Source organism: Marmota flaviventris, chromosome 2 (assembly GCF_047511675.1).
Source record: "Marmota flaviventris isolate mMarFla1 chromosome 2, mMarFla1.hap1, whole genome shotgun sequence".
NCBI classification, from domain to species: domain Eukaryota; kingdom Metazoa; phylum Chordata; class Mammalia; order Rodentia; family Sciuridae; genus Marmota; species Marmota flaviventris.
The window spans coordinates 190,272,226-190,299,015 of record NC_092499.1 but is presented as its reverse complement, the minus strand read 5'-3'; the positions used below and the strand labels follow the sequence as shown (position 1 = coordinate 190,299,015).

Sequence of the window (26,790 nt, the reverse complement as noted above, 5' to 3'; positions counted from 1 at the left end):
TTAAGAGCTTGGTATGTAGCATTCCAACACCTTTTAACTTTGCAGGCCTGGATTGAGAAATCAGCTGAGATGTGTGTTGGTTTCCCTCTAAACCTGACATGTTGTTTTTCTCAGGCAGCCTTTAAAATTCTATCCTTATTCTGTATGTTAGGCATTTTCATAATAATGTGCCTTGGTGTGGATGTGTTGTAATTTTGTACATTTGTGGTCCTGTAAACCTCTTACATTTGATTTTCTGTTTCATTGAAAAGATTGTGCATTCCTTTGGTTTGTATTTCCACCCCTTCATCTATCCCAATAAATCTTAAATTTGGTTTTTCATGTTATTCTATAATTTTTAGAATTTCTGTTCATGATTTCTTAACATCTTCTCTCTGTGGTCAACTCTGTTTTCAAGATTGTATATTTTGTGTTCATTGCCTGAGAGTCTGTCTTCCAAGTGGTCTAGTCTGTTGGTAATGCATTCCATTGAATTTTTAACTTGGTTTATTGCTTCCTTCATTCCGAGGATTTGTGCTTGATTTCTTTTCATAATCTCTGTATTGAAGTGATCTTTCATTTCCTGCATTTTCTCTCTGATTTGACTCCTTCCATCATCATTTACATCAGATCAGTTTAAATATGTATTTTCTAAACTCCTTCTCTTGTCATTTCTTCTACTGTGGTGTCTGTGGATTCTGCTATTGAAGTTTCTTGGTTTGTTTGGGGTGATTTGTTCCTTTCCTTTTTCATGTTGTTTGTGTATCTACACTTCTAACAGTGTGAGTCTGAGGCATTGAGGTTTTTACCCTGTGGACTTACGATGTCCAGCAAGGTTTCCAGTACATGGCAGTTGAGGGGAAGACAAATAATAACAACCACCAATGCAAACAATATACAGCAATAAAACAAGTACTTCCTGTTGTGATGTCTACAATGTTAATTGTTGCAATAAACACAAAATGCCCACAGTGATGTGAGTTATTTCTCACAGTAATAACAGTAAGTTTGCAAAGTTTACAATTTTGAATGGTGGACTGGGAGAGAACGAAGTGATATAGGATGTGTTGATTACGATGGAGGAGGAGAGAAAATAGAAGTAAAAAGCTAAAAGAGTGAAAGAGAACAACAGAGTTTGGCTGTTAGCAGAAGAAAAGAGAGAGAATTAAGAGAAACCAATAAGTAAGAGGAAAAAAAAAATATATATATATATATATAAAGTAAAAATTTTAAAAATAAAAATAAAAGAATTCAAAACAAAGTCAAAATATACTAACCAAACATCTTATTCCTCATAATACTGATCCATGACAAAATAACTGGCTTCAAAAAATGCTAGAAATGAGAAAAGACAAATATGAATATGTGTAAATATCCATGAACCATTCAGTTCACAATTAAACAGAGAATAGGAAAGGGAAAAAATAAAAGTAAAAATTAAAATTAAAAAGAAATCTTGATGTAAAATTAAAGAATTTTTACCGTTAGAGTTCAAGGTGGGGTGGCCTGGAGGGGGACACCACACCTCAGGGTATGGTTGCTGGAGTTAAGAATAAATACCAGAAATACCATAGGCAGAACTCTTAGAGGCAGGGTAGTTTGTAGGTTCTTCGTGAATGACGATTGGTCCGATGATTTTAAATCAAAAGCACCTCTAGTGCCCAGCAATTGCTGGTCCACACTGAAGGACAGGTCTCCAGGGATCTCCTCTGGGATCTCCAGTCATGCAGTTGAGGAGCCAATGCTTAGTGCCCTCCATCACCTGCGAACCCCATGTCTCTTGGGTTCTATCTCCAAGCTCAATTTCTCCCGTCCCTGCCCTTTTGAATTCCCATCCAGACACCTCACTCCCAGCTGGTCTTGCAAGCAGCTGGATTGGGCATGGGGGAGTGGAGCCAGGTGAGATTCCATGACCAGTATTCCCCTGAGTAAATCGCTCTCTGCGTTTGATTTTCTCCTGGTAGTTAGGCACACTCTATGTCACGCATTATGGGTTTGGCAGGCCTGTATTTTGGGTCAGACTCGGGTTTTGCCAAGAATCTTCTCTCCCAGTTGCTAGCCCCTATGCCACTGCCAGAAAATGGTCTCTTCCTCTGTCCCCCTCAAACATCGGGGCGAAGTGCGGCTTCTTTCCCACACAAGGATACCGTGCAGCCTGCCTTTCAGGGTGGCCCAGCAGTGTCTTTGGTTTCTAAATCACAACTCAGGCCTCTCAAAAATGTGGGTTTCTTTAATTTCCTTATTCCTCCAGTTTGCTTGTGGAGGGACCCTTCTGGCTCGGGCAGCAGCGGTGGTGCTGGAGATTTCTTTCTTATTATATCCAAACTCCTCAGTCCCTGATTTGCCTTGAGCATCCAGTATTAATCCCAGAAAAGTCCCTTTTTTTTCCACCCACTTTGCTGAGATGCTGCCTATCCGCTTTCTTAGTTTCATGCCACAGAACAGCCAAGAAAGCGACCTTCTCTATTCTACCATCTTGAAAAACTGCCTCTTTTTCTAGTTTTAGGTAGAAGTTTAGTCCATTGATTTTTAAGGCCTTCCTTTTTTCTTATGTGGATATTTAGAACCACAATTCTGATATGCTTTATTTTAATTTTGATTTAGTTCTATTTATAATTTCCCATGTGACTTCTTTGACCATTCATTACTTAGAAGTGTGTTTTATAATCTCCACAACTTCAGGGGATTTTCCAGAAGTTTCAGCTATGGATTGCTATCTTAAATCTGTTGTGCCTGGAGAACACTTGAGTGTTCATCAGACCTTTGACTTGAGGTTTGCTTTATGGCCTAGAACATGGTGTATCCTAGAAGTTCTGTATACACTAGAAAAGATCATGTGTTCTGCTACTGCAAATGTCAGTAAGTCTTCATAGTTAATAACTCTGTTCATACCTTCTATATCCTTGCCAAATTTTTTTCTCTGAAAAAAATGAAAGGGGTGTTCAAAATAACCCTAATTGAGGAATGGTCTGTTTTTCTTTTTAGTTGATCTGCTATGCTTCATGGGTTTTGAAGCCTTTGTTATTGAGTGGTTGTGTATGTAGCATTATATTTTCTTAATTATTTGACTCTGTACCATTAAGAAATTTCCCTTTTATTCTACTTTAATGCAATCTGTTTGTCTTCTCCCATCCATTTATATTTAACCTGTTTATAGCCATGTATTTCAGATGAGATTCTTGCAGACAGAATTAAAGGGTTTTACTTTTTAACCAATCTAACATTTTCTCTATCTTTTATTTGGAGTATTTAGATCCATACTATCTAATACCATTCCTGTTAGTCACATGTTAAGATCAAAATTTTAGATCTTGTCATAAAAGCTACATTTCAATCCTTACCACAGAAAGTTGTTGTATAACAATGGCTTAGACCATTTTTACTTACTATAACTGTCTTGTTTACATCTTTGTTATTATTTTAATGGTGTTCTAGGATTTGTAATATGCTTCTTTTTTAATTTTTTGTAATTATAGATGGACAGCATGCCTTAATTTTGTTTTTTGTTTTGTTTTTGTTTTTTTTTTTAATGTGGTGCTGAGGATTGAACCCAGTGCCTCATATGTGCTAGACAAGCGTTCTGCCACTGAGCTACAGCCCCAGCCCCTGTAATATGCTTCTTTAATTCAAATTTTGTGTTTAAATATGTGATTTTACATATAATGCAGGAATTTATTGAGTATGTACTATCATTTCTCTTATGTTCTTTGTGCTTTTATTGTCATATTTCACTTCTGCTTGGTACAAAATCCACCATATCCCTTTTTTGGGGGGAGAGGATGCTTAGTTAAAGAGACCATAAGCTCTTTATTTTTCTCCCCTCTATCCTTGTGCCTGTAGCTTAATTTCTAAATCTTTGTCATAGGTCATATAATGTCTAGTGATATGAGTCTTCTTTGTCATTCTTCAAGAAAGCTGTTGGTGTAATGTCATTTCTTGTGAAAAAAGACCAGGACTATTTCCTACAGGCACCGCATCACTGACAATGGACTTTTTTGAGAAAGACTGTTATGGACTGATTTGTTAGGACCCACATCCATGGGATAAGTCTCTAACTCCTGATGTGACTGCATTGGAAGCAGGACCTTTATGGGCATCATCACTAAGGCTAGAGGAGGTTGTAAGGGTAACTCTACTCCACTAGAATTTTGCCCCTATGAGAAGAGTAGATTATACAGAGAAGGTGGCCTGCTGATGAGCCAGTAGGAGAGGCCACAGCAGAATCCAGCACTGACAGCTCCTTGGTCTTTCACTTCCAGCCTTCAGATCTGTGAGAAACAAAATGTCTGTTATTTAAGCCACCAGTCTATTTTTTTATTTTCTTTTTCTTTCTTTTTTTTTTTTTTTTTTTGGTGACATGCTGAATACATTAAAGATTTAAAAAAATATATGGAAAAAGCAATGTTGTATAAGTGTAAGTATGGAGAAAAATTAATTGTTGACTATGTATAGTTGTAAAAGATTAAATTTTCTTTTGTTGAAAGCAGAGAAGAATGATATTGGCCCATTACCTTTCCATATAAACATTAAAAATCATCTTGTCTGTTTTCACACACACCAAGACACTCACCTGCACTGTTTTCAGTACGCACTGCATTGAATTTATAAATCAGTTTGAAGAAAAATGATATCTTTATAAAACTATTGTGACTTCAGATGTATGAACTTTAGACTATCCTTCCTTTATTTTGGGATTCTTTATTTTCTATCATTTTTTTTCTATTTCTCTCTATATAGATTTGCACATCTTTCATTAGATTTCTTTCAAGGAGTGGGATATTTTTGTTTTGAAATTTTTTTATTTTCTCATTTGTTGATTGCATATAGATGTAGTTTACATTTTTAATTGAGCTTACATCCATTGAGTAACCTTCCTAAATTTACTCATTAATTCAGATAGCACATATCTATGGATTCTTTTGATTGTGTTTTGGTGCACACTTTGATATCATCAGGAATGACATGGTTTTTATGCTTTTTTCTAATCCTTAAGCTTTTTATTTCTTATTTTATTAGATCCTGTAGGATCTCCACAACAACACTGAAAAGAAATGGTGGTAATGGGTCTTCTGATCTTGGTGTAATGTTATTGGGACACTTTGTTGTACCATTAACTATTTTCGATGCAGGTTTTTTATACATAGCCATATTACATTATTCAAACATCTTCCTTTTCATTGTTTCTGTGATTTTTTTTAACTTAGTATTGAATTTATCAGAATTTTTTCTGTATGTATTGTACTAATTACATATTCTCTTTTATGCAGATAATGTTAATTTTGCTGTCATTTTCATGGATTTAGCCCACTTAGGTTGTGACATTATTTTTATACATCACTGGCTGTAATTGACTATTATGTTTTTAGGATTTTTGAGTTTTATACATGAGAATATTATGTAATACCCTTTTCTGAATACACATTTTAGATTTGTATCAAGATTGTGATTATCTTATACAACTGAAAAAGTCTATGGAAGACTGTAAAATTGCTCTTTTCTTAAATTGTGAAATTCATCAGTGTTGCCATCTGGGCTTAAGCCCTCCTTGTATGATAGAGTTTAAGAAATCAGTTTCTTTCATTCTCAGGTCATTTATTTCTGCTTGCATTGGTTTTGATAAATTGGGATTTGTTTAAGAATTTTGACTTTCATGGATTTTTTCCAATTTATTTGTGTAACAATGTTAAGATTGTATGTTGATAACCCTTTTCATTTCGATATTATCTATTCTGTATTTTATTAATTTCTGCTGCTAACTTTATGATCTCCATCCTGTTCAGTTGCATTACTCCTTTTCTAACTACTTGAAGTAGGTAGCCAGCACTCAATTTCAGTCTCTTTTTCAGTTATATTCCTTATATTTTAAAACGTTAACCATGGCTTTTGCTAGATCCAGCAAATTTTTATACATCATCATATCGTAATCCCTTTGTTCAGGTAATTTTCCAGTTTACGTCACAATTTCATCTTCGCCCCAGTGTCATCTGTATGTCTTTCTCAGGGCACACCTAGGCATAATCCCAGTTAGTTTTGTTAATGATTGCTAGCACCATGGTTTGAGGTGAGAGGACACATTTTGTGTAATTTAAATCCTTTAAAATATGATGCAGCTTGCTACATAGCCCAGCAATGGTCAGTTTTGATAAATGTTCCCTGTTTACTTGACTGGATTATGTACTCTTCAGCTGCTAGGTGCTGTGTTCTGTGAGTGGAATTAAGTTAAGATTAGTAATCAGGTTTATTTTCTGTTATCCTTGCTGGTTTTTTGAGACCTGATTCTGTCAGTTACTAAGAGAAATGGGTTAAAATCTGCCGTCACGGTTGTGAATTTGTCAATTTTTCTCCTTTATTCTGTCAGTTTTGCTTTATCTATTTTGTAGCTACATTAGGTACCTATGGATTTAGAATTTTATGTCCCACTGATAAAGCAAACCTGATAAAATTTTGAAATGTACTCCTTTATCTCCAGGAAAACATTTTGCTTTGAAATCTAAAGTATTATTTCTTTGGTTGGTATTTGCATGGTGCATCTTTTCCCCATCCTTTTTGTGTTCAGCCTTTCTGCGTCTTTATATTTAAGGTGGCTTACTTCTAAAATCAGTATGATTTGACTTTCATAAAGTATACCCCACATAACCACCATCCTAGTCAAAATGCAGAAATACCAGTAACCTCAGAAAGTCCCTTCTGTGGGTCCCATTTTCCATAAGCATCCATTGTGATTTCAGTCATAATTTACCTATTCTTGAGTTTCACATAAGCAAAATAATGCAGAATATAGTATGGTTGATTCTTCCACATGAAATATTGTTTTGCAAATGTCTCATAGTCTGTTTTTTTTTTTTTAATTGGGAAATTATATTCTCTTATATGAATAGACCCTAAGTTGCTTTTCCCTTTCCTGATTGTGGACTAATGTAAGTCGTTTCCAGTTTTTTTGGGGTTTTTTTGGAAGGTGAGGGGTACCAGGGATTGAACTCGGGGGTACTCGACCACTGAGCCACATCCTCAGCCCTATTTAGAGACAGGGTCTCACTGAGTTGCTTAGTGCCTCACTTTTACTGGGGCTGGCTTTGAACTTGTGATCCAGCCTCCCGAGCCGCTGGAATTACAGGCGTGCACCACCAAAGCCCAGCTTGTTTCCAATTTTTAGCTATTATGAATCTGGATGCTGTGAACATTCTTTTACAGATTGGGTTTTTGTTTTGTTTTGTTTTGTTTTTTGTACCAGGGTTTGAACCCAGGGGCACTTAGTCACATTCCCAGTCCTTTTTATTTACTTATTTTTATTTTAAGACAACATCTTGTTAAGTTATTTAGGGCCTCACCAAGTTCCCTGAGGCTGGCTTTGAACTTTCAATCCTCCTACCTCAGCCTTCCAAGCCACTAAGACTACAGGAGTGCACCACTAAACCTGGCTCTTCTAAAATTCTTTTTGTATACATAGGTTCTCACTTCCTTTGGGTAAGTAGTAGAAGAATTGCCAGTTCTTAGAGTAGATGCATAGATAATGTTCTAAGAAGTTGCTAAATGGCTATCCAAGGTGGTTGTATCACTATACCATATGTTTAAGTCAGCTTTTTTGTTGCTGTGACCAAATGACCTGACAAGAATAATTTTAGGAGGAGGAAAAGTTTATTTCGGTGCTCAGGGTTTCAGAGGTCTCAGTCCATAAGTGGTCAACTCTGTAGTTTTGGGCTCAAGGTGAGGCAGAACATCACAGAGAAAAGAGTGTGGTGAAGAAAAGAGGCTTAGGATATGGCACTAGGATACAGAGAGAGCCTCCACTGGCCAAAGACAAAATATGTACCCCAAAGGCATACCCCCAGGGACTCACCTCCTCTACCTGCCTTCATTTACCACTCAGTTAATCCCTATCAGGATTAATTTACTGATTGGGGTAAGGTTCTCATAACTCCGAGGTTCACCTCTAAACCTTCTTACATTGTCTCACACACAAGCTTTTGAGGGACACCTCATAACTAACCACAACACCCTGTCTCCAGCGTAGAGCTTTTGTGTGCTCTAGTCCTCATCAGTATTTGATACCATCTTTTTAACTTCAGTCCTCCTAGTGGGTATAGAATGGTATCTTAATGTTTAAGCATCTTTGCAAATGCTAATTTGTCACTTATATTCTTATGAAGTTGCTTGTTCAAGTCTTTTACCTATTTTTTAAATTATTTTTGTCTTATTTCTTACTTATTTATAGAAATTCCTTATATGTTCAGATAACTTTTTTCATGAGATATATTCATTGTGAATATTTTCTCCCATTCTATAGCTTGCCTTTTCATTTTCTTTTTTTTTTTTTTTAATTTTTTATTGTTGGCTGTTCAAAACATTACATAGTTCTTGATATATCATATTTCACAATTTGATTCAAGTGGGTTATGAGCTCCCATTTTTACCCCATATACAGATTGCAGAATCACATCAGTTACACATCCATTGATTTACATATTGCCATACTAGTGTCTGTTGTATTCTGCTGCCTTTCCTATCCTCTACTATCCCCCCTCCCCTCCCCTCCCCTCTTCTCTCTCTGCCCCCTCTACTGACATTCGTTTGTCCCCCTTGTATTATTTTTCCCCTTCCCCTCACTTCCTCTTGTATGTACTTTTGTATAACTCTGAGGGTCTCCTTCCATTTCCATGCATTTTCCCTTCTCTCTCCCTTTCCCTCCCACCTCTCATCCCTGTTTAATGTTAATCTTCTTCTCATGCTCTTCGACCCTACTCTGTTCTTAGTTACTCTCCTTATATCAAAGAAGACATTTGGCATTTGTTTTTTAGGGATTGGCTAGCTTCACTTAGCATAATCTGCTCTAATACCATCCATTTCCCTGTAAATTCTATGATTTTGTCATTTTTTAATGCAGAGTAATACTCCATTGTGTATAAATGCCACATTTTTTTTATCCATTCATCCATTGAAGGGCATCTAGGTTGGTTCCACAGTCTAGCTATTGTGAATTGTGCTCCTATGAACATCGATGTAGCAGTGTCCCTGTAGCATGCTCTTTTTAGGTCTTTAGGGAATAGACCGAGAAGGGGAATAGCTGGGTCAAATGGTGGCTCCATTCCCAGCTTTCCAAGAAATCTCCATACTGCTTTCCAAATTGGCTGCACCAATTTGCAGTCCCACCAGCAATGTACAAGTGTACCCTTTTCCCCACATCCTCGCCAGCACTTGTTGTTGTTTGACTTCATAATGGCTGCCAATCTAACTGGAGTGAGATGGTATCTTAGGGTGGTTTTGATTTGCATTCCTCTGACTGCTAGAGATGGTGAGCATTTTTTCATCTACTTGTTGATTGATTGTATGTCCTCCTCTGAGAAGTGTCTGTTCAGGTCCTTGGCCCATTTGTTGATTGGGTTGTTTGTTCTCTTATTGTCTAATTTTTTGAGTTCTTTGTATACTCTGGATATTAGGGCTCTATCTGAAGTGTGAGGAGTAAAGATTTGTTCCCAGGGTGTAGGCTCTCTATTTACCTCTCTTATTGTATCTTTTGCTGAGAAAAAACTTTTTAGTTTGAGTAAGTCCCATTTGTTGATTCTAGTTATTAACTTTTGTGCTATGGGTGTCCTATTGAGGAATTTGGAGCCCGACCCCACAGTATGTAGATCGTAGCCAACTTTTTCTTCTATCAGACGGCGTGTCTCTGATTTGATATCAAGCTCCTTGATCCATTTTGAATTAACTTTTGTGCATGGCGAGAGAAAGGGATTCAGTTTCATTTTGTTGCATATGGATTTCCAGTTTTCCCAGCACCATTTGTTGAAGATGCTATCCTTCCTCCATTGCATGCCTTTAGACCCTTTATCAAATATAAGATAGTTGTAGTTTTGTGGATTGGTTTCTGTGTCCTCTATTCTGTACCATTGGTCCACCCGCCTGTTTTGGTACCAGTACCATGCTGTTTTTGTTACTATTGCTCTGTAGTATAGTTTGAAGTCTGGTATCGCTATACCGCCTGATTCACACTTCCTGCTTAGCATTGTTTTTGCTATTCTGGGTCTTTTATTTTTCCATATGAATTTCATGATTGCTTTCTCTATTTGTACAAGAAATGCCGTTGGGATTTTGATTGGCATTGCATTAAACCTATAGAGAACTTTTGGTAATATCGCCATTTTGATGATGTTAGTTCTGCCTATCCATGAACAGGGTATATTTTTCCATCTTCTAAGATCTTCTTCTATTTCTCTCTTTAGGGTTCTGTAGTTTTCATTGTATAAGTCTTTCACCTCTTTTGTTAGGTTGATTCCCAAGTATTTTATTTTTTTTGAAGATATTGTGAATGGAGTGGTTGTCCTCATTTCCATTTCAGAGGATTTGTCGCTGATATACAGGAATGCCTTTGATTTATGCGTGTTGATTTTATATCCTGCCACTTTGCTGAATTCATTTATTAGCTCTAATAGTTTCTTTGTAGACCCTTTTGGGTCTGCTAGGTATAGAATCATGTCATCTGCAAATAGTGATAATTTAAGTTTTCTTGATAATATTTCTAATAGTGTAGTTTTAAAGTTAATGGAGTCCAAGTCATCAGTTTTGTCTTTGGTTCACAGCTTTTTTATTCCCCGTTAATGATCTACCTGCCTTAAGTTCTCAAAGATATTTTTCTTCTATAGTCTTCCTGTTTTTAATTTTGTATTTAGTTCTTTGATCCATCTCAGATTGATTTTTATTCACTGTGAAAAGTTCATTGTTCTCCCATGCGCTTGTTCGGTTGTCCTGGGCTCACCTGCTGAAAGACATTCCTCTCACCGAACAGCTTTTGAGTCAAAAATTATATGAAAGCTTTTGATCTTTGATCATGGTATCTCATGCTCCGTTTACTTAGATCTTCTTTATTTTCTCTCTGCACTTTCTTGTGGTTTTTAGTGAAAGTGTAAAAGTATTTTTGTTCAATTTTTCCTCAGGTATTCAGTTTTGTTTTTTTTTTTTTTTTTTTTTTGAGTTGCAAATGGCATTGTATTTTTTTCATTTTCATTTATAATTGCTTGTTGCTTACATGTAAAATGCCATTTTTTTGGTCATTGTTATAGACTTGGGATACTTTTTAATGTTTAATTCACTTTTTAGTACTAGTAGCTATCTTGTATTATACATGATTCCTTAGGATTCTTTACATACGCAATTATGTTTTCTAAAAATATAGTTTTACTTTTTCCATTTCCTTGTAGTCTTTGTTTTATTTGGGGGATCTTTTTTGTTTGTTTCTCTTTCATTTTTTTGTTTTTGTTGTGTTTTTCTTTTCTTTCTTTCTTCCATCCCTCCCCCCATGCCTTATAGCACTGGCTAAAACTTCTAGTGTCTATTGAAAAAGAAGAAAAATCTTTGAATTTTCTCATCCCTCTGGGAAAACCATTCAATATTATACCATTGAATATTTTCAGTAGTATATAGTGCAGTGTTTACTGTAGGTTGCCCATTATTACAATCAAGAAGATTCTGTTTCTGGTTTCCTGGAAGTTTTATTAAGAATTTATTAAGAATTCTGTCTTAATACTTCTTTGCATCTGTTTTAGATGCTAATATTTTTCTGCTTCATTCTGTTAGTGCAGTGGATTACTCTATTGTATATTTTGGTAACAAATTATCCCAATACTTAGCAGCTTAAAACAGCAATCATTTGTTATCTCAAGTTCTTTGTGGATCAGGAATTCAAGGGGCCTGGCTAATGTGACTCTGGTTCAGAGTCTGTCATGGTGCTGTGATCCACATGTCATCCAGAGCTCCAGTTACCTGAAGGGTTGGCTAGAGCTAACATATCAGCTGACTGGAAGGATGTTTACTGGAGGCTTTGTTCCTCAGTTCCTCAGTCCTCCACCTTGTGAGCTTCTCCCTAGGCTGCCTGCGTGCGCTCACAGCAGACATCTACTTCTCCAGAGCATGTGATAGGGAGAAAGCAAGGGGGATGTGCTGGATCTTTATGGACCTGCCCTCCGCTCACCTGCCCATGGCTAAACCCATTCCAGACTCTGGGACAAGGAGTAAGCTACACCCTTGAAGGAAAAACCCTTCCCCCCTTGCACACACATACATACACACACGAGCATAATTTAGAACCAACATAAATTTAATTTCTAAAGTTTAAATTACCTCTATCTAATACATCAGACAAACAAATGGGAAAACATTTGATGAAACAACTCATGATCTTCCAAAGTTTCAAGGTCTAAAAAGTCAAGGACAGGCCTTCTTTTCTTCCTTCTTTTCCAAGGCCTCCTTAAAATAAATAAATAAATAAGTAAATAAATAAAGCTGATCCATATTGGAAAGGCTGAACAGTCATAACACCTAAATGCAACATGTGGTTTTGGACTGTATGTTTTGCTAGAAGAATGTATTAAGACACTTGGCAAAACTCAAATGGATTCTGAGGAATAGAAGATATCTCCACATCTGTTAATGTCACAATTTGGATTCTGCTTATATCAGAAAAACAATCTTGCATGTAGAAAATGTTCACTGACATTCAAAGGTAATAGGCAGTTTGCTATCAAAATGGTTCATAAGTAAATCCTGTACTTACAACATTTCTCAACTAGCTGAGGAAAAACAACTCAAATTTGTACTTTGAAACTTCTATAAATTGGAGATTGTTTCAGATTTTTAAAAATTGTTGTTTGTTTCACTATAAAGTATTCTTTCCCAACCCACCCCTAGTGTCATTGAAAGAACTAGTTGTTTGATGTGAAAAATTATACTGTTGTGTTCTTGATCCCATCTTCAGGGGCACATGGTTCTACCAACCCAGACCTTTTGCTTTATTCTGCCTGAATGGGTGTTCCTGACTATTGTCAGTCTTTGATACCCCAAAGTGTCACAGTGACACTGTGACACTGCCTACCCCCCACCATGAATGACTACCTGTTTAGCCTACCTAATAGCAACTTTGAAATAAATAATTATTAGAAGCAAGAAGGAAAAAGGAAGAATAAAAAATAACTATTTTACACACTTATTACTATTTCCGTTGCTCTTCCTATAAAATTGAGCTTTTGTCCCATGTCATTTACCTTTAGCTGAAAGAACTTTTAGCATTTCATATATTTAGGATTATTGGTGGCAGATTTCCTTAGAATTTGTTTTTCTGTTGGTGTCTGCCTCACATTCTCACCGCCTATCCCTAGGACACATTCCTTATTTTACTTACATTTTAGGACTAACTTTAATGTCAAAATTTCATATTCTTATATTTCCTTTTTGTTGACTTCATTTAAATGCATGATTTATTAAACAAAACTGTAAAATACTTACCATCTGTTACGTGTAACATAGAGAAGCAGCTTTTAACAGAAATTCATCAGCCCTTCCCAATATTTTATTATAAATGAGTATCAAAACAATGCTGAATGTTTTTGTTACTACTAGTGGTAAGCATCCTGCTTTCAAAATTCATACTGTGTATGGCAATATCCATTGCACCTGCTGCTTTAGACCATTCTAACCACAGCTCTTTCACTAAACAAGATGCATAAAACATGTTATCTATATTTTTCTTTCTTGAGATTTTTGTACTTCTCCAAAACACACATTTCTACTGCCAGCTTTCATCTTGTAAACCTGAATTCTATTTTAGGTACTCCAGGTTTATTTAAATAACAGTGCCTAAACAAGCGAAAGAAAAATTGTACTGCATAAGAATATGCAGTATACTTATAAATTTCCTAGTCATGTTTACCAGCTGCAAATCTTTTACTTAATGTGCTGCTGTTTTGCATTGTGATATTTAATCAAGACATTAATCCAAGCAGAAGATTGTTGATTTAAGACAAATTTGAGACCCACTAAAATTGTTGGATGTTTGTTGTTCTGGTGGCTGTGAAGCTTCATCTTTTCTTTGAATATCTTGAAGTACAACTTTACTGCCATTTTACTAACTCTGGGGTACTCCGTGCACCCACTGTCCCACTGGAATTATTAAGTGGTTTATTAATCCAAATTACAGATCTGAGGAAGGAGCCTCTGAGTGCTCAGTATTCACATCCTGCTTTAACAGCTTATACCTTTTGTCTTCATAGTCTGTCCTTGGTGTCCCAGTCATCACGCCTGTCCACCTTTTAGGTGTTTCATGCTCATCCTCTTCTAACTAGCCCTTTCATTGCTATCTTTTTTTTTGTCCTTCAATTTCTTCCAACACATAAAAATTATAAAGGACTTAAACTCCTGTGGAGAGCTCCATCTTCGCTGTTGAAAGACAGCTTGCTAAATATAGATTTCTGGGTGGTTTTTTTTTTTTTTTTCTTTCAGCACTTTAAATATGTTATTTTATTCTATCATGGCCTCCGTTGTTTCTCTGAATGGCCTGTCATCCCTAATACTTCTGCTATATGTAATGTGTCCTTTTTTCCTCTGGCTGCTTTGAAAGTCTGCTCTTTATCTGCAATTTACCATAATATGCTAAGTGTGTAATATACCCTGGGTTAACTGAATTGCTTGGTCTGAAATTTGATTTTCACAAAATTTGGGACATCTGCAGTCAGCATTTCTCTAAATATTTTTTTCTGCTGCATTATCTTGCTCCACTTATGGGAACTAATCATGTATATGTTAAACTGCTAGATGAGATGCTCAGGTTCTGGATTTTCCCACCTCCATTTTTTTTCTCTCTATAGAAATCATAATTTCTATTGATTTGTCTTTAAGTTCAGTTGATCCTTTCTTCATCTGTCTCCAGTATTCTGTTCAGTTTATCCAGTGGGAGTTTTTGTTTTTTGGGGGTTTTATTTTCCTGTATTTGTTTTTTGTGGGCTTTCCCCCCCCCCCAGATTTTTTTCCCTGAATTCTAAATTTTTATGTTTCCTATGTTTAGATTTCTTATTTATTCATTAAATGTGACTCCTCTTTTAGGTCCTGGTTTTTAACATCCGTATCTCACTAATTCCAACATATGGATCATCTCAGGTTCTACTACTATCTACTGTTTTTCTCTTAACCTTGGGTCACATTTTCTTTGCACATCTGTTTGTTTGTTTGTTTTTAATTGTATACTGAATACTGCAGGAAATATGAGATTTTAGGTTCTCTTCTGCTGAAGAGTGCTATTTTGTTTTAGCCAAAAGTTAAACTGTGAGCTAATTGTCTTGAACTCGTGGAAGTGTGATTGTACACTTTGCTAAGATGGTTGTGTTGGAGTGTTGCCCTTCCCTGTATGGTAAATCCTTCTTCCTGAGTCATCATCTTTACTTCTAAGGTGTGGCATATCTGGGTTTTAATGATGTTGAGTGAGCCTCTTCAACTTGGCAAAATTCAGACTCCCAACCCTTCTTCCCTGCTGTTGGCAGCAGCCAGAAATCTCTGCTCAGCATTTTTCCAGCCTTCCAGCTGTTTCTGTATCCTGGATTCCTTGTAGTCTCCCAGTTGTATGTAATTTGGGAACCAGCTGTGGATTTGGGAGGGTTTGTGAATGGCTTTGCAGCTGTGTAGCTCCTTCCTTCCAAAGTAGCCTTCTCAGTTTCCAACCACTGGCAGTTCTGAACCCCGTTTTCCAGCACCTCTAGCCATTGCTGGTGATTTGTCTTCTCCAGGATTTTTTAATCTTCCTTTCTCACTACATTTTGGCCACATGGACCTTCTTTCCAAACACCTGATACTCTCTCTCAACTTGACTTATGCTTTTACTTTTTTCTCTTTTGAAATGTTTTCTTCCTTCCAAATATTTACATGTTTGGATTTTCTTACCTTTTAGTGTTCATCCAAGAGATTTTCCCACCATTCTTTCTCAGATTGCCACTCATTCACAGTCACCACACAGTGTTTTGTTATCTTCATAGTAAATGTTATGGTCTATAATCATTTATCTATTATACTTATTGTTCTATCCCCACTACCCTATTATAAGTTCTATGAGAAGAGGAACCTTATCTGAAATGATCACAGCTATATCCACAGCCCAAAATAGTTGCTCAATTTCAAAACAATGTTCTGTAAGATTTTTGTAATGATATCTGTTATTTTCTCTACAAGCATCTGACATTATCTTGATAATATTTTTTAATCGTTACCTGGGACATGCCTCTGAGTCTCCTTTCTGCCTCTCAGGGTCTTCCTCCTGGTTCTCAGCCTCAGTGTGCACCCCTAAAATGTTGAAGCAGTAATGATTTCTTGCAGAGCTGTGAGCTTTCCTAGGGGACTTAATGCCCTCCCTTAACGCCCTGAGGGTCATCTTTCTCCAAGTGACTCCAAGTGACTGTTGTTTCAACTCAGTCACCCCTGTGACTCTTCCTAATTGCTACTAATTTCACTTCCTTAAATCCTTGGCCCTGCCTTCTCAATAAAGGAAAGCATCCTTTAGTGTAGGTATAGTCACTATGAAGGACAATGGGTAAAATCCTTCAAAATCTAATAATAGTCATAATAATGACCTTATTATAGTCTTTAAATGTAATAACATCCTTGCCAGACATGATGGTACACACTCTTGATCCCAATGGCTCAGGAGGCTGAGGCAGAAGGATTATAAGTTCAAAGCCAGCCTCAGCAACTTAACCAGGACCTAAGCAACTCAGCAAGACCCTGTCTCTAAATAAAACATGAAAAAGGACTGGAGATGTCATTCAGTGGTTAGGCACCCCTGGGTTCAATCCCCAATTCCCCCCCCCCCAAAAAAAAAAACAGTCCTTGAAGTAACTTCACATCCTCCTCAATTCACCCATATCACAGAGACTGGCACAAATCCATATAACCAAAACAGGCAAGATTTTTTTTTTTTTTTTTAAGGCCCATTAGCCAAATATACAAACAACCTAAATGAACTAGATTTTACTAAGTGACAGCCATTCAGAAGAATTTCATGGCTTCTCTCAGCCTCTACTGACACAAGAAAGAATCCTCCCTGGATGGGAACACTCAGGCTGTGCCTTCAGAGGCAGGTAATTCTCCAAACAACCTCTCCACAGGGCTCCCTGCCTCTCCTGACCATGGGGCCACCACAGCCCAGGCCCAGGAACACAGGGGTAAAACCAGAGAGCCAAGATCCCTCAGCTCCTTGGCAAGGTTCTCATTCTTTCTACTGCTGCATCCATCTGCTGTCAAGCTCATCTGGTAACATGTCCAGAGTCAAGTCAGTAGAAAGTATCCAAATGGAAACACAAAGAGAAGAAAAAGATTTAAAATATAAAATAAAATCCCAAGAACCTTGTATGTTGTCAAGCTCACATATACACACCAGGCTTCTAGAAGGAGAAAGGGAGTAGAAAAAACGAATCAAAAGGTAAAGTGACCATGTACAAATCCAAGAATATCTGCAACCCCTAATCAGGATAAATACACAACAAACCACAGCGTCAGTATATTACAGTCCAACTACTGGGAACTAAAAATAAATAGCAGATCTTAAAAACAATCAAAAGAGGTGTGAAAAGCAGGTGATCTACAGAACAGTGATGAGAATCATCACTGACTTTTCAGCAGAAAAAGTGGAGGCCAGGGATAATTACATGGCATCTTTAGCATGGTATTTAAAACAAAAAACAAAAAAAAAAGCTGCCAACCAAAAATTCTCTATCCAGTAAAAATTTCCTTCAAAAATGAAGATATTCTCAGAAAGACAAAAGCTGAGAATTTGTCTATAATAGACCTGTATCCAATACTAAAAAGAAATTCTTAAAAAAATTATTGGCTTGTAAAGCAAAGTAACAATTGTATTGTTGTATTTGTTACATGTGAAAAAGTTAAATGTAAAGCAACAAGAGCACAGTGGGTGGGAAGGGAATACATGGAATTAGACTGTCAGTTTCTTAGGTTTTTCGTGAAATAGTATATTATTTGGAAGTAGACTGAAATTTAAAATCACATATTATAATCTCCAGAGAAACCATTGAAAAAATAAACACAAAGAAATATAGCTAAAAATTCAATATGAGAGAGGTAGGCTACAAAAAAAAAAAGTAATTTATTCAAAAGATTGAACATGGGGCCCCGTGCATTTAAGAGGAGCAGAACAACAGATGGGAAACTTAAAACCCACCACAGGGCCAGGCACGCGGGGCGTGGTGGTGTGGCCCTTGCCTAGCACACACAGGGCCCCATGTTCAATCCCCAGCACCATGAGAAAAGAAGGAAGGACTGCCATATAAATAATTGCATCTACTGTCCTCTAATTTCTAGCGCTTATATTTTTTATAGATTCCATGGTTTGCTCAGGGGTCAAGAATTAACTGGAAATGGGCAGGAGGGAACTTCCAGGGGTTATAGAAATGTTTTTGGTCATAATAACATGAGGATCTGAAATCTCAACTCATTGGCCCAAAAATCTACACTCTGCATTTACGGTACAAATAAGGACCCATGATGGTGTTGGTCAGCTTCCCATCACTTTAACAATATACTCAGAAATACTTAGAAAAGGATTGTTTGGGCTCACAGTCTTGGAGATTCCCATCCACGATAAACGGGCTCTGTTGCATCAGGCCTGTGGCAAAGTAGCACATCATGGGGGGAGTGAGTGGTGGAGCAAGTCACTCACTTCATGGTTGGAAGCTAAAAGGGAGGGAAAGGGGTCCCACAGTCCCCTCTGAGTGCATCCCCATTAACCCTACCTTTGGGCTTCACATCCTGAAAGTCCACAGCACCTCCCAGTAGTACCACTCTGGGGACCCAGCCTTTAACACATGGTCTTTGGGGGACAGTTGTGAAGTGTTTTGGTGAGAGAACTGAGGTAATTACAGAGAGGTTAATGGGCTTGACTGGTAGTATACAGCTGGTAGTGAAACTAATAAGCTGGGTTTTCTGGCTCTGTGTTCTTAGCCAGTGTGTTATTATCTCATACTGTTTGGCCCAGTAATTCCACTTCCAGGACTGTACTGATAAGCGCCTGTACATTCCAGACACGGGGTAAAAATTGTACAAGGTTAATACTTGCAGTATCGCTGATCAGTAGGGATCTGATGATATAAATTATAGTGCAAGCCCTCAAGGTAATACAACAAAGGAAAAAATCCATCTGGAGAAACTCTGTATTCACATCAGATGTTCTCTGAGGTATAGTGTTGAGTGAAAAAAAATCAAAGGCATGGAGTGTATATTACCATCTGTGTTTAGAAAAGATAAAGGAGGGCACAGGAGAAATTATGTGTACATGTGCTTTACAAACCCAAAGTATTTCGGAAACACCCTGATAAAATTCAAGTTTCCAAGAAGAGGAAGAGACTGACTGAAGGAATAGGAGGGAGACATTTTTAGTATATACCTATTTTGTGTATTTGGGATATTGAAGCAGATGAGTGTATTACCTCTTCAAAAAATTAAGTAGTACAGTTATAATTTGGAAACGATTGAAATAGTTCACTGCACATTGCCTGAGCTTACTCTCAGAAGCCTGCTTCAGTTGGCTCAGAATTCTTTCCCTCACCCCAGTCAAAATCCTGTGGCTTCCATATTATCAGTCTCAAACTGTCCCTTTTGTTCCTTCCTGCCATTGAAGCCTCCCCATCTTTGTCCAGGATTATTTCCAAAGGCCACTTACGTTGCTTCCCTCCCATGCTGCCTTCCCAGTCCAACTCCCTCCATCTTGCCCTGCTCTTACAATGCTTGATATTCTCCAGTCCTTACCTACATCTGTGTCTCTGCTTCTGTCCTAAAAGGTCCTTAAAGACAAATTCCCCTTGCTCACCCACCAGTTATTATGGCCATGAGCTCTGGGAGAGTCACTTTCTAAAATTAGTCAAAGAGAAGCATCCCTGCCCTCACCTCTCCGTGGCCCACTTCACTTTTAGCTATCTTTTCCAAAATATTGCATGTGAGTTGATTTTATATGGTACACAGATAAGTACTTATTATATATTGATCGTTAAGTTCTCTGCTTTGGTTCCTGATGTCACTCTGCCCTACCATCTGTACAGCCAACACCCTTCTGAACTTCCAGGTTCAGTTCAAAGTCCCTCTCTTCTCTGAAGCTTTTCTGGCATTTCTTCTTGCTGCTGTAACAAATCACAACAAACACTATGGCTTAAAAGAACACAGATTTATTCTTTTACAGTTCTGGAGGTCAAAGGTCCAGAATGTTTCACTGATTTAAAATGAAGGTGTTGGCCAAGCTGGTTCCTTCCAGAGGCTCTGATAGGAATCTATTTTATTTTTTCCAGACAATACTTAACAATCCATATATAAAAAGTGCTTATCTGTGTACCATATAAAATCAACTCTATTACCTTTCTCAGCTTCTAGTGCCTGCTGTGGCCCCTTCTGCCCATCATTCACAGCCCATCATTCCCATCTCCATCTCCAAATTATCTTCTCCTTCCTGGTCCCTTTTGTTAAAGTTTTTAAAATTTCAAAAACCTTGTGATGTCATCAGGCCTGCCTAGTAATCCAATATCCTTTCCCCATAACAAGGCTTGTACCTTAGTCACATCTGACAAGTCCCTTTTGTCATCTGAGGTCGCCTATCACAGGTTCTGGGGTTAGGGTGTGGACCTGGGGTGGGAGTGGGGAATTATTCAGCCTCCCACACCTGGCATGCCACTCTCCTGTACACTTAGACTTGGCTTTGCCTTTCTGCTCTCAGTCTTTGTGTCCATTCTTCTGTCAACTCCCAGAATATTTCCCTTTATATCTCTTCACTTGACCAGCCCCTCTCAAGGGGTTGTCAGTCTCTCAAGGAGAGTAATGGGTCTTACTCTTCCTGAATGCCCAGTGTTCTGCCAGGCAGCGAGAGGCCGTGTGTTCAGGGACATGCGAGATGGACCTACAGTACTGCTGTTCAGAATGCAGGCTGGGGGCTCGGCTGCCTGGCCTTGGACCCTAGCTGCTCCATGCGCTGGCTCTGACTCTGAAGTGTCCTGTGCACACAGTGGTGATGGCTTGAGCCCAACCCAGAAATGGGCTTTAGATTAAACAGGATCACACACATGAAAGTTTGAGAAGAGTGCCTGCAGCAGTGAACTTCAAGGGAAGCAGCTGACTTTATCATTGTTGGTTTTATTATTCATCTGTGAAAGGGTTGTGTTTGTGAGTTATTCTTGACAAAATTAAGAAGGGGGAAGCTAAACTCTTTGTTGTTTAATTATCTTCATGTTTAAATATATATTTTCCTCAGTGTTGTTTTCCAAAAGTTTTTGAATGTGTTATACCAAAGGGTTGAAAGTAATAAAGAATTTCCTTGGGGTAACCATGATCCTATACAAGTCTGTGCACTCCTCTGTTTAAGTGGGTAGCAACCACTTTGAAGAAAGCCCTGTGCAGAGTGATGAGTTAACCCTTAGTTCTAGTCTCAGAGATGGTGGAGTTCCAAGAAAGGGTTACGATATTTGTGACTATGGAATGCATCTGAGTAATTGAATTGATGGGTACTCAGAAGACGACTTCTCTTGGTTGTACCCTTGTATCCTGCTGAAACTTGTGAGCATCTGCCAAGTTCTTTGCACCATTCTAAACCTCCTTGAAGGTACCATGGTATCCCTGTTAGAAGAACAACTAGATTTCACATATGTCTGGTCTTTTCATATCTCAATGTTGCTATTGCCCTGCCCCGCCCCGCCCCACCACAGGGTGGAAAGGGTTCTGGGGATTGAACCCAAACCCTTGGGTTCAATCTATCACTGAGCCACATCCTCAGCCTCTACCACTGAGCCACATCCTCAGCCCTTTTTACTTTTTTATTTTGAGACAGGGTCTCTCTAAGTTGCTTATGGCCTTGCTAAGTTGCTGGAGCTGGCCTCAAGTTTGTGATCCTCCTGCCTCAGCTTCCTGAGCCATGCACCACCACACCCAGCACTGTTTGGTGGGTGGGTGTGTGTGTGTGTGTGTGTGTGTGTGTGTATGAGAGAGATTCACGGATTGTGTGAGATATAAAGTGTTCAGAAATTTTTGTCTTTTGTTAATTGCTCATCCTCAAAACAATACCTACCATTATAGGGACAACAGAATCCCATATGCCATTCAAAGAAAGCAGCTCATGGTTGAGAAAAGTTCTGGAGTGTGATATTGTTGCATATCTATGTTTAAGGAGAACCAAACAAGTTGCTGCTGATGAAGAAATTTTTGAAATGCCTTGTAGCAAGTATTTTCATTGGGAACACGTACTCTGGCCAAAGATCATGACTACTTGGTGTACATGAGAATCATATTTTTAGAATGTCATGAAAAATGGAGAAGTCTATGAAAGGCAGTCTAGCTTTAGGAAATAATGCTAGTAGGGATTTTAGATTAAAGAGCTAATAAGATCTGCCTAGGCAGACTGAAGAGAGACAGTTTAGTAGTGAAAAATAAGGTTATCAGACAAGTAAATGGCAGGCTGGAAAATAAAAATGTATCATTTGAATGGCAGGGAGCCATTGCCTGATTTTCAGAAAGCAAGGTATTAAAGTTATCATGCCCTTTGCATCATTTAACTTGAACGTTAAAGGAGTGATCTAAAGTTTGACCAACAATGGGAGGAAAAAAATGTCATAGTCCTGCACAAAGATTAGGGACCAACTTTTTAATTTATTTCAGAGGTTGAGGTTCAAATGTAAATGAAATATAAAATGAAGAACCAGGCAGCTCTACTAAAAAATTGAATGCAAGTAACAAAGAATAGTTACAGACTAGTTTCTGATCTGTGGAAGGCAGACATACTTCAACCACTGAGAACTTGAGATTTAGACAGTTTGGGGGCTGGATGGAGATAAACCCAGCTTGGCCACATTGAGTATGGTAAAGTACCTGCGCTGTGTAGTTAAACTAAAGTCAATCAGATGGGGAGAGTGCCATCCTCCACAGATGAGACTGAAGCTATAGCAAGAGATTTCATGGCTGAGCCAGGCAGGAGTTCTGCCCTGCGGCTACCCCAGAGCTCAGTGGCCTCCACTCAGAGACAACAGGCAACACCCTGTCCAGGAAACACAGAAGATATCTCCCAGGGGCTTGGGAGGCTGAGGCAGGAGGATCTCGAGTTCAAAGCCAGCCTCAGTAATGGCGAGGTGCTAAGCAACTCTGAGACCCTGTCTCTAAAAAAAAATACAAAAATGAGGACTGGGGATGTGGCTCAGTGGTCAAGTGCCCCTGAGTTCAATTAAAAAAAAAAAAAACCCAAAAGCTGAAAAGGAGGAAATGATTCTTACAGATGTGATAGGTCAAGATTTCAGGGTTTTTTTAATTGGTGCATAAAAATTTTATAGAATAGTGGCTTTGTGTCATATTTCTATGTGCATGTGACATAATTGGATCCATTTCGCTCCCAGTTCCTCCTTACTGTCTCCGCCTCCCTCTCCCTGCTACCCTTCCTCTACCAAGTAGTCTTCCTTCTACTTTCATGACATCTGTCTTTTTTTTTTCTTTTTTTTCTTTTTTCCTTTTTTCCCCTCTGGCTTTCACATACGAGAGAAAACATTGAATTTTTGTCTCTCTGAGTCTGGCTTATTTCACCTTAATGTGATATTCTCCGGTTCCATCCATTTTCCTAAAAATGCCATAATTTCATTCTTTACAGCTGAATAAAACTCCATTGTCTATATGTACCATCTTTTCTCTACCCGGTTACCTGTTAATGGGTACCGGACTGATTCCTTAACTTGGCAGTTATGAATTGTGCTGCAGTAAACCTGAGTATGCACAGATGTCTGAAGTATGCTAATTTTAATTCTGAACAAATACTGAGTCGTGGTATGTCACATGGTACTTCTATTTAGTTTTTGAAGATTTCAGTCTCTTAAAAGTCTATAGTCATGCCTGTTACTATGAGGAAACAAGTGCAGCCCGAGAAGAAGGTAAGAGAGGTGTAGCCCTCTAGTCCTGGCCACCTGAGATGGGGCTGGCACCAGGAAGCAGCTCCTAATGGAACATGTGAGTGAGCAGCAGAGGCTCCTGTGATGTGCCCTGGCTCCTTCCTCAGTGGAATTCCAGAGGTCAGAGTGATGGAGGGACACAGTGGAGTCTACTTACTGCTTGTTAGCTCGAGTAGGGAGAGGTTGAAGCTGGTGGCTGAGCAGGAGAAGGCAGCAGGATGCTGGATGTAGCATAGCCAGCCCACCCTAGTTGAGCCACTTTCCTCAGGCCCTAAATGCCACAACCTTGGTACAGGTGAAGACCCAAGTCTCCTCTAATCTTGACTCTTTACCTACACCTGAGTGGTACTTGTCTCGTTGTGCTTCGGGAAGTATTGGGATTATAATAGTTTGTGGGCAGTGCAAGTTAGAGTTCTAGGATAGCAAGGGGGAGAGCAGTGAGGGAGATGCCCCTGTTCCATAAGAGGAGCCACAGCAAGGTCCCTGCCTTCAGTAGCCTTCGGTTCTTAAGAGTGAGTTAGACATTGAACAGGTTAATTTTTTAAAAAAGAAAACAAACAAGCTGATGAGAGATTATAGTCAGTGCTCTGAAGATGAAATGACTATATTCATATAATGATGATGTGTTGGGAAACAGGCAGCTAGAAGGCTGCCTGGTTTGGGTGGGTGGCCCAGGTTTCTGAGGTCATTGACATTTGAGCAGAGACCTAGGGAATGAGGAGCATCTGGCCAGGGGAGAACCCATGGGAGAACATCCAAAGAAGAGGGGCTGTTGTAGAGGGTAAAGCCAGGACTAGTGCAAAGGTTTGAGACTGGGGAGGGGAGGCCCACCTGATAACTGCGGGGGCCCAAGCCCACTATGCCAGGATGGGGAACTAGGGCAGCCGTGATGAACAAACCAAGGGAGAAGCACCTCTGACTCGGCCAGGGTCAGAAGAGGGGAGCACTCAGCCAGCAGAGTTTCACCTGTTCTTGACCTAGGAATGTTGACTTGGGAGCTTTAGGAAGCCATATTCCTTAATCTTTATTTCTAGAAAAAGCTGGAATGTGCTTGTACTTGAAGAGGAGGATAGTGGGAAATGGCAAAGCTGTCAGCAGACAATAAGAATGTGATATACACATGCACAAGGCCCTCTTGGGTTCAATCCCCAACACCACCAAAAAAAAAAAGAGTATGGTATAATTGCTGTATGCAGCGGGAGAAGGCCTAAAAGGCACCATGTGACACAGGGTGAAATCTCCATGCCGACCCACAAGGACTGTGATTCTCCTCCAGCAAGGGAGGCACCCTGCCACTTGACAGAAGTCGTAGACAGAGAGGTTGGTGGGGCTTTTCTGCATAGTTGAATCAAGACGCACAGGATTGCTAAAGAACTGGGAGTGTGGGTGAGTGGTGCCAGTGAGAAGAAGATGGGAAGCCGACAGACAGAGAAGTGGGCAAAGACTTAAGAAGACAGCTGTGAACACAAGAAGGCCTGAGAGAAGCCTGGAAGCAGGCGTGGCAGGTGCGAGGCAGGAGTGCTGAAGGGTCCAGAGTCAGAGAGGGTTTAACCCTTCAGATACTTTGATTATCTCAGAAATGCTGTTTTGTCTGGATCCTGGTTCAGTGATAAGTCTGCTTTCATTAAAAGGAAATGGTTGGCAGGCAGGATGAGCTCCAGCGAGTTCTGAACCTGTGGTGAGACATTGCCTTTTACTTACTGCCTCTGCCATTGCCAACTTTTGATCTACGTGAAGCACACTTCTCTTGTCCTTTGAGCAGTCAGAATGGATGTATTAGTTGCTGTAGTTCTGTGAACAGGCTTCTGTTGGGTGCCTGTGGTCACTCTTCAGTGTAACACCATAGCCATAATTGATGGACAGTTGAGTTGCAAGCTTTTAGGACTAATTGCAAACCAAACTAAAACATTTTCTGGAACCATGTTTAAATAATAATGATAATACCTTGTATAGATATAGTGCTTTACAATTTACAAAACACTTTCACATACATCAGCTTATTTAATCTTCACAATAAACAATGCTTTTTGAATGCTTAGATCTTTCCTAAGTGAGAAATCACTTTGCACATCCTGATTTAATTAGAGTGAGTCACCAGAAGTTGTTGGTACAATAACCATCTCTTAAGTATCTTCTATGTACAAAGTACTTCACTAGGGATACCAAGGGGTAAATTTTCAGCAAATAAATATCTAATAAAAAGTACCTGTCCAATAAATGTGATTTTGCCTCCTGATTCACTCACTCCTTATAGTCACTCCTTTGGAGGCTGCTTACCATGCCATAAATGCACGAAAATATTGCCAGAAACTCCTTATATCATATTTGAAAGCTTTAAAACTAAGGATTCTGGTACTCATCTAAGCTCAGTGATTCTTCCAAAAGTCATTCTTTTTCAACTTTCAGTTTCTTGAAGATTACCCATTACTTAAATCTCTACAAAAACATTTGAAGCTCCCAGCATGTTTGAAGATGCTTGACCATTGAGTTCATTGTCTTGCTTGGAGTGATTAGGTTTGATTCAAGAGTACAACTTCGCCCTTGCCCCCAGCAAGCTTATTATCCACTAGAAAAGAAGAAAGACATGGTCATTGTGTTAGGTTTTCCTCACTGTGGCCAAAATACCCTACAGGAACAACTTAGAAGAGGAAGAGTTTATTTTGGCTCACAGTTTCAGAGGTTCAGTCCATGGTCATTTATCTCCATTACTCTGGGCCCAAGGTGAGATAGAAGATCATGGCAAAGAGTGTAGCAGGGGAAAGCTGCTCCCTGTGTGGCAACCAGGAAGCAGAGAGTGAATGGGAGGAGCCAGGAACAAAATACAAAATCTCCCAAGGCATGCTCCCAGTGACCCACTTCCTCCAGCCACACTCCACCTGCCTACAAATTGCTACCCAGTAATCCCTTCAGATTTTCAGTACATCAAATGGGTCAGTCTGTTGAGTAGGTTATGGCTATCATTTCAACTCCTGCTTTAGTGCAGGAACTTTTCAGGGATACATCATACTTAAAACAGTCATCTCTAGGTTCTATAAATCAGACTGGGATGCTGTAAGGGGCTTGGAAAACAGGACTTCCTGGGAGGCTGCCC

General features: G+C 38.9%; 1 protein-coding gene across 1 annotated transcript in view; it reads left to right on the top strand.

Moving 5' to 3' along the window:
* Positions 1–26,790, top strand: part of Rab22a (RAB22A, member RAS oncogene family) — a 64,739-nt gene that overhangs the window by 15,883 nt on the left and 22,066 nt on the right. The window lies entirely within an intron of this gene.